The following is a 9,512-nucleotide window of genomic DNA, read 5'->3' as shown; positions in this document are numbered from 1 at the left end:
AAAATTATTATTAATTTTGGGTGAGATATGCCACCATTATTTAAAAAAAACTACTAAAAAACAACAAATAGAAAAGTGATGAACGCCGTCCCTTCAAAAAGACACATTTGTCATGTTATCCGTTACTTTTTAATAAAAATAATTATTATAAAATTATTTTACAAAAAGTGACAGACGTCATCTCTTAGGCAATCGCTTTTTTCGTGGAATTTTATATCAAATATATATAAATAATAATTATTTATTTCATATATATAGCGATGTTGTCCGTCGCTTTAATTAAAAATAATTAAATATAAATTAAAAGTAAATCACATCGTCCGTCGCTTTTATTAAAAATAATTAAATATAAATTAAAAGTAAACCACGTCGCTCGTCACTTTTAATTTATTTTATAATTATTTTTACTGTAGCGACAAACGACATCTTTATGTTTGTCGCTTCTTGATCAAAAATATATGAGCAACACTTTAAATAAGCGATGGACAGTGTTGTTTAGTCCGTCACTTTTTGGTCAAAATGTAGGTCAAACAATTTTTAAATAACCGTCGCTTTTGTTTAGTTATGTTACAGCGGTGATAGATTTTCCCCTAAATTTTCCCATTCTCTTTCTCTCTTTTCTCTCTCTCCTCTACCTTCTCGACCCATCACCGCACCATCTGTTGCTGCCGCCACCACTGTCCATTGTCGCTTCGCTACCATTATCCTCGCCCCGTCGCCAGCCAACCCAGCTGCCACCACGCCCAAAATAACTCCCCAACTTCCCCTTCTTCTTGTTATAAGGTTAGGGTTTAATTTTAATTTTTTTTTTTTGAATTCTAGTAACTATATTTTATTTCATAGTTTGTATATTGTTTTAGTTTGTTGAATTGTGTTATTCAATTGTTAATTTGTACATTTTATTATTGTTAGTTAGGGAGAAAATTGAGGGTTTGAGATTTTAGGGTTAATTTTCTTTTAAATTGGGAATTTTAGATATGACTGTAAATTAAGTATTAGAAGTTAGAACTACCAAATAATTAGAGGTTAAATTAGTTTAACATTGATAGATTTGCCATTGTAATTTTGCTTATATATTATAATGTTGTTGAAATTTTGATTAATTGAATTATATTCTTGAACTTATTAGAAATTCTAGAAATTAAATATGAACTTGAATTTTTGTAGGATTTTAGAGCTTTAATTACGTTGTAAACTTTAGAATCTTGAATTATTATAGGATTTTATAACTTTAAGTTGTGAATTTTGAAGAACTTGAATTCTTATAGAATTTTATAACTTTAGGTTGTGAAACGTTAGAGATCTTGAATATTGTTAATTTGAAGTTAAAAGTTAGTAATTGATAAAGTTTGAATGTCATTAACATATAGGATGAATGTTTGAATGTCATGAGGTTTCTAAGTCTATAGCATTTAATTTTAACAATTCTCTGACGATTGACATTAGGAACCTGTGACATCATTAAAACTTGACTATAATGATCATTCAATCCAAGAAACTGAAGCACTCTAATGTTCATTTAATTCATTATGGACGAATCAATTCTAGCTAACTGTGCACTAACCGACCAACTAATTACACTTCATAATTAGCTAACTAACTAACAAAATTAGCTCCTTCACAAGATCCTTTTTCTAACAAATTTGGAACAAACAAATTATCTTATTCATGAAGTACTTCTCCTAAAGGCATTATAAAAACTTATATTTTCCCTTTTAAGTTTTTTAATAAGTGTTAATTTTCTCTTCATGAAACTATACATAAACACAATAAGCATATTTTTTTTTCTTCAAACAATGTTAGAGCCTGTTTGGCTTGGTTGTATTTGGAAAATCCTTAAAATGTTTTTAAATGGAAACATAAATAGATTTTATGTTGTTAAGAAAAATCTTAAAATTTTTGATACTTTGAAAAACAGAAATTATTTTTTAAAATATTAAAATATCCGTTCCATATACATATTTACAAATATATTCCTTATTAATTAATTAACATATCTCATAAGTTTGATTAAGTTTCATGTCAGAATTTTTATATTTATATAATAAAGTTTTTATTTTATGTTTATGTATTGTTATTTATATTTATATATTATTTTGTGTTTTATTTTACTTAATTAGAAATAAAGGCAATAACAATATTTTTGTAGGATTAAAATATGAGGACTTTATTTGTTTATTCTTTTGGTGAATTTTTAGTATATAGTGGCTTATTTTGTGGAATGATTTTTAAATTTATGAATATGTACATTTTAATTAAAATTATTGTTACAGATATTTAATATAGTTTCCCTCTATAAAATAATAGTATTATTAAATGCACATCGATACTTACCATTTTTTGTTATTTGACTCTCAAAAATGTTGTTTTTAAAAAAAGATAAGTTAAGCACAATGTTTTTTTTTTTAATCAAAAGTACTTTTCAAATAAATTAGCAAAACACACATTATTTTTTTTTCAAAAACATTTTTTTAAAAAATCCTTCTTTAAATCTCACGGGTATCTGAGCAATTCTTCCCGTTGCTTTTACAGAACTTCCTTCTTGTATCAACAAACCGTCGTCCATTAATACAACACCAACATTATTTGATTCCAAATTCAGAGCAATGTTGTAAATTTTATTACATATTTGTCTGCATGCAAAGTTGGTGTCTTAATTTAATGATCCTGAAGAAAATTATATTACAGAAGAAATTAAATATAATAAAAAATAGAAATTAATTTTTAAAATTATTCTATATTTGAAATTCTATAAAAGATTATTACTATTTGGAAAATATTTTATAACTTTTTTTCATTAATTTTGTGGTCTCATGACTCATCGTCAATATATAACGGGAAAATTACGTGGCTAAGCAAATTTATACTGTTTAATTACTCATCATAGCTATAGTTTGCTATAATTACCACTCGCGACTAACATTATACATTAATTACGTGGGCTGATTTCGAGTTGGTATAATTAGTCATGTTTGTATATGTATAATTCGGCAGGATATACAAATACATGTGTATAATATATAATTTTTCAACCTATATACATATACAAATTAACCTCTCTCCCACTCTATTCCCTCTCTTGCTCGCCTCTCTCCTCCCTCTCTTAATCTCGCTCGCCTCTCTCCTCCCTCTCTTAATCTCGCTCACCTCTCTCCTCCCTCTTCCAATCTCGTTTGTCATTTATACAAATGTATATGTATAATATACAGTTATATACAATTATATAGATATACAATTCACCTGTTTCCCACTCTCTTCCCTCTCTCGCTCGCTTCTCTCCTCCCTCTCTCAATCTCGATTGACTCTCTCCTCTCTCTCCCAATCTCACTCGCCTCTCTCCCCTCTCGCCCAATCTATCTTGTCATATATACAAATACATATGTATAACATACAATTATCTAACCAATATACATATGCAATTCACCTTTCTCCCACTCTTTTCCCCCTCTCTCTCGCCTCTCTTATCTCTCCCAGTCTCGCTCACCTCTCTCATCCATATAACATGCAACTACAAATTGTAATCATTAAACTATATCTATGGAGAGTAATTAATTATTTTTAAGTGACTATATGTGAAAGTTTCTCATATATTATTGATCATATATCATACTTGAGCAGTTGAGCCTTTTACTTAGGAAAAATTACATGGGATGACAAACTACATTAAATAATTAATTAATAATGGCATAATTTAATTTATTTACTCTAAATAATTTGTCTTGCTCTCAATTTTCGCAGGTAACCCATGAATTTATTTTTATTTTTTTTCCCTTCATCTATAATTATATATGTATTATGATTCTCAATTTTTCATTTTTTTTTTAAAAAAATATTTCTTTCACATCATATTACAAGTTGATCAAAATCAGAATGAAAGATTCATCTCAATTTCTAAGAATTACCTGTTTGAATGTTATGTATATTGTTGTTTGTACAATGAATTATTATATACAAAACTGATCAAGCTATTTTGTATTGTTATATTCATATTTTAAGTTTTTTTGTATAGTCAAGTAGTTATATATGTATATAAGTAATTACTTTTAAAAAATGATACAATTATTTGAATAATAATTTATTTTAAATCATATTTTTTTATATTTTACATTATTATATAAAAAATTACTTGAGGAATTTGTGTATATACAAGTTTATTGAAGATATACAAATTATCCCATCAAAGTTTATTGAAAAATTTATGAAAAATAAAGATCCAAATATTTGCATGGAACAATTGTGAAAAATTTCAAACAAACCCTTTTTGTAATAATAATAATGATTAAAGACATAAATTTTACTTTGACCTTGTATAGAAAATTTACTAACATGCTTAAACTATTATGATGAGCTATTACACACTTTTATTATTCAAAAATAAATTTATTTGCCTCTTAAAACTGACGTAACAAAAAACTAAAAAAAAAATAAAAACTAAAGGTGTCAGTTAGAAATAAAAATAAAAATAAAAATTAGAATCAACTTTTTACACAACCCCTCCCATCCTCCACCCTATCCATACCCACACACCAATTCTTCTTTTTAACATCTCTTCTTTCTTTTTCATATATCTTCTTCTTCATTCTTTATGCATCATAATCTCAAAGCACAACTTTTATTTTTGATTAGCAATTAGATTAATTTTCATAGATTTGTTAGTGAATAATTATATTTTGTGATAACTTTTATTAAAGGAAGAATCTAAAAGAATTTAGGATAAACCTAAATAAATAAATCCTTAAGTTATGATATAGGTGATTTAGGTCGACTGTTTCTATCTTTTCTATTTATTGATTTTGTAAAAAAAAACGCTTGTTCGTCAATTTTTAGGTTTGGTTGTAGTTGCAGCTTTATGGGGTATGGTGGTTCTAGGTAATGGGTGAAAAAAGGAAGAAATTGAAGGTGGTTAAGAAGATTAATCAATTTTTGAATTTGGTGAAGATGACAACTTTATGAGTATGGTGGCGTTGGATAACGATTTTGAAAAAAATGGAAATTAAAGATGGCGAAGAAGAAAAAAATTATATTGAAAATGGCGATGATGATATTTAGTGGTCGGTGGCGAAGAAGAAGAATTGAAGGTAATATTTCGGTGGTGAAGAACAAAGAACCAATAGTGAATAAGGTAGCCGAATATGATTTTTTTCGATAGAGTGAGTGAGATTTTGTGATGAAAAATATATAATTATTAGAGAATTTTTTAATAATTAATTATATTTGAGATAAATTAGTGTAAAATATTGTTAACAAAAGAAAAGTAATTATAAGAAAAAGGAAACAAAAAAATTAAAAGAAGTTGTAATTTCTGACATGACGTTGACATACGACTGATGTGACGGTGAGTGTATTACATGACACTCCATGAGGAGAGCGATGTTCCATGTCTTGAGGTGATATTAAATTCACTTTTGAATAATAAATGTATATAATAAGTTATTATGATAATTTAAGCGTGCAAGTAATTTTTGGATATAAGTTAGAGAAGAAATTTATATCTTTTTCCTAGTAATAATACTATTGTGTATGTAGATTATACATAGTATTGATAATACATGCCAAACACCGAACACCAAGACAATCTCTGCTAAAATAATGTAACTTCAAGTTCCCAGTAAATTTGAGGAGTATATAGGTATTTCATACTATAGCTAAAATAAATAAAGATTATCTTTAATGTAAGAGATTTGTCAAAAAAAAAAAAGTAATAGAAATATTTGTAATCATTAAGTGAAACCATCAAATCAGTGCAAAATTAAACAATACTTTCTCCTTTAAAAAAATGATCTTTTTTTGGTAACATTTTAATCTCATCTTTCCATATGGCATGTTTAAGGTCACAAGATCAAAGGATAATTTTGTACATTTAACCTAACTTTAATTGAGGACCACATGATACAAAAGTCTTCTTTACACTCTTAAATTTCGTTTCAAGTTTAAACCATGTCATTCTTTTTGAAATGGAGAGAATATATAATTGAAAACCATAGACTTGCTTGTCGAAAAAGAATGGCTACATATGTTCATAGTTATTACACTATAAAAAAAGTTAAATTAGTGTTTTTTCTTAACAAAAGATTCTCCATCGATGTCCAATATCTATATTGGAGCCCGATTAAATTTGAATTTGCGTCGTAAAGCCCCATCGGGGTAACCCAAAGGGAACTGAACCTTAAACCTCTTGATTAAGAATAAAAGAATACTCACAACTCCACCAGAATCATTGCTGATAAGAATTCATGTAAAATGGTTTGTAGCTAACAAATATTTTTTAATTATTCATTAGCAATATATTGTAAAATAGAGTTAGGGACTATTATTTCGCTATAAAATTTATTCGCCAATATTATTGGTCGTTGATAATTACTTTTGCAGTGTTAGATACGAGTAGGAGTGTTTGCGATGCTCTATTTTTTTTTAGAAAACTTAAACAACTAAACTAATAATGAAAAAGGGTTTAAAATATTTTAAAGTATTAGAAAGGGAAAATTGTGGAGAATGACAAACTACGGAAGATAATTACATTAATTAAATTCCCTTTCAGTTATTTCCTTTAAAGGGCAAACTTAAAGTTAATTTGCTATACTAGGTCCCACGTTTTGTATAAAACATTTTCCCCAAAACAAAACCCTCTTTTTTCCTCTCCCGTCCATTTTATACAATTTCCTCTTCTTCCTTCAATTTCTCCACAATTTTTTCCACAATTGCAATTTGAAACTACAAACTTCTCCTAGCACGCACATCGGAGAGGTTTTTCAAAATATTTCAAAAATTTCAAAGTACCGCTTAAAATCTACTTACATTATCAGTTTTTTTTTTGAATCTTTTAAAACTAATTTTTCACTTCAATTGTTAATCACTTCAGAATTTTGGTTCAATTAATGGATGTCAATCTCCATCGAAGAGATTTATAAGAGGTATACCATTGCATGTTCAAATTTATGTTGAAAATCTATCGTTTTCATTGGGTCTAACTCAGGAATTTGGGGAGATTTCAGGTTCATTGTCTAAATCTACTAACATGCAAGATATTAGTTCCAAATTCAATAATGACCCAATTAGTTTTGTTGATGGAGGTCTGAAGAATACTTTTGATGTTGTTACTGCGTCTAATAAGAAAACAAAACATAAAACTGATGTTCATTCCTTTCACAATGATAAAAATGAAGTCGTTGGTTCTGGGTCAATTGAGCATAAGGTATGTGTATAATAATTGTTCATATGATTTATTTTTATGTTGATTCATGTCTTTATACAATTATAAATGTATTAATGTATAATATATATTCGTACATGTTTTTGTGTTTCCGTAATTCGTGCCTTATACAATTTTATTTTTATAAATGTATAATATCTTAATACCTCCTTTCTTATTTATGTCTTATAATGCCTAAATTACTGCCTCATTATATAATTGTGCGTATAAATGTGTAATTTAGTCTGTCTAATTTACTACCTCATTATACAATTGTTTTAAAAATGTATAATTTATTCTGACTAATTTACTGTCTCATTATACAAATGTGTGTATAAGTGTATAATTTATAATGTCTAAATTACTGCCTCATGATACAACTGTGTGTATAAGTGTGTAATTTAGTCTGTCTAATTTATTGCCTCATTATACAATTGTTTTAAAAGTGTATAATTTATTCTGACTAATTTACTGCCTCATTATACAACTGTGTGTATAAGTGTATAATTTATAATGCCAAAATTATTGCCTCATTATATAACTGTGTGTATAAGAGTGTAATTTAGTCTGTCTAATTTACTGCCTCATTATACAATTGTTTAAAAGTGTATAATTTATTCAGCCTAATTTACTGTCTTATTATACAACTGTGTGTATAAGTGTATAATTTATAATGCCTAAATTACTGTCTCATTATATAACTGTGTGTATAAGTGTGTAATTTAGTCTGTCTAATTTACTGCCTCATTATAAAATTGTTTTAAAAGTGTATAATTTATTCTCACTAATTTACTGCCTCATTATACAACTGTGTGTATAAGTGTATAATTTACAATGCCTAAATTACTGCCTCATTATACAACTGTGTGTATAAGTGTGTAATTTAGTCTATCTAATTTACTGTCTCATTATACAATTATTTTATAAGTGTATAATTTATTCAGCCTATTTTACTGCCTCATTATACAACTGTGTGTATGAGTGTATAATTTATTTATATTTGTGTCTAATACCACTATCTTTTTTTGTAAAATGTATATGCTTTTTTTCAGGATGTTAAGTATTTAGGTCAAAGAGAACCAACAAGAATTCCGCATGCAGTGTTACACAAATATTGACGTTATGAATGTTCTATCTTCAAAGCTTACTGAGTCACATACAGACATATCTATGGAAATACATGTTTTTCTCAACTATGTAGCATTCGTAGGTGTCACGTCCAGGCACAACTAATTAAGTGCGTGTTTTTGAAAGAAATTGAAGGTAGCTCAAAAGATGCAATCCTGATACATGTCAACGGCACTACTCTGCTATTCACCATTCGCAACTTTGCTTTAATAACTGGGTTAAAATGTTCAGATAATGAGAATGATTTTGTCTTTAATACTGAAGAACCAAATATGATTATTTATCAGTATTTTGAAGTTGGAAAACCCGTCACCAAAGTCAATTGATTGACAAGTTTGATAAAAAAAAATTTAATAGATAATGATGATGATGCTGTTAAATTTGCAATATTGTTCTACATTCATTCATTCATCTTTTATGAAGAATCAACTGGTACTATAATTGATAGAAAAGATTTTGATTTAGTTGAATCAGGCAGATACATTGACTATCGTTGGAGTAAAAAGACTTTTGATATAATGATTCTGCATTTGCATACTAAGATCAAACATGATGGGAAGTATTTTAGGTTGTATGGTTTTCCACTTGCTTTGCAAGTGTGATTTTATGAATGTTGTTCGAAATTTGATGATGAAATTGCTGTTAAAGTATCTGATCACATTCCTAGGATACTCAACTGGGAGACAAATAAAGATTTTCCTTGTCTTAGCTATTTTGCTAAGGGCATATTCAAAGACGACAACAATCCGGTGCGCACTGCATAAATATATGTATAATTTTATGGTTCGTTTATACAGTTACATATTTATAGAGTTATATAAAATTATAGAACAATATATAACTGTATAAATATGTACCTGTATAAATACATGTATCAGTTTATTTCATTTAAAACTATATGTATAAATGTGCTCCTTCTATTATATTATGTTTGATATAAGTGTCTGAAAATGTATAGTTATGTATATAATTATCCTTATTGTATAAATATAGCCTTATTTGTATATATAAACTTGTAAATTGTATAATAAAACATCTAACTGTTTGGAATGTATATGTATAGACTTAATTATATAAATAAGTTTATGAATTGTATAATTACACATATATGAACATGTATATATTTTGCAACTTGTTTTCAGAATCTGACTCCAACTGAAATGAAACTCAATATTATTGAATTATCCTCTAAGTA

The 9,512-nt window shown here is 27.3% G+C and overlaps 1 long non-coding RNA gene across 1 annotated transcript; it reads left to right on the top strand.

The window, feature by feature from the left end:
- The first annotated feature begins 426 nt into the window (after nt 1-426).
- On the top strand, nt 427-8,704 carry LOC101245765 (uncharacterized). Its single transcript, XR_182813.5, has 2 exons — nt 427-783; nt 8,242-8,704. It is a non-coding gene; the product is annotated as an uncharacterized lncRNA (long non-coding RNA).
- Nucleotides 8,705-9,512: the final 808 nt, after the last annotated feature.

Source organism: Solanum lycopersicum, chromosome 6 (assembly GCF_036512215.1).
Source record: "Solanum lycopersicum chromosome 6, SLM_r2.1".
NCBI classification, from domain to species: Eukaryota; Viridiplantae; Streptophyta; class Magnoliopsida; order Solanales; family Solanaceae; genus Solanum; species Solanum lycopersicum.
Note: the sequence above shows the minus strand (reverse complement) of the source record. Positions and strands in the feature narration are given on the sequence as shown.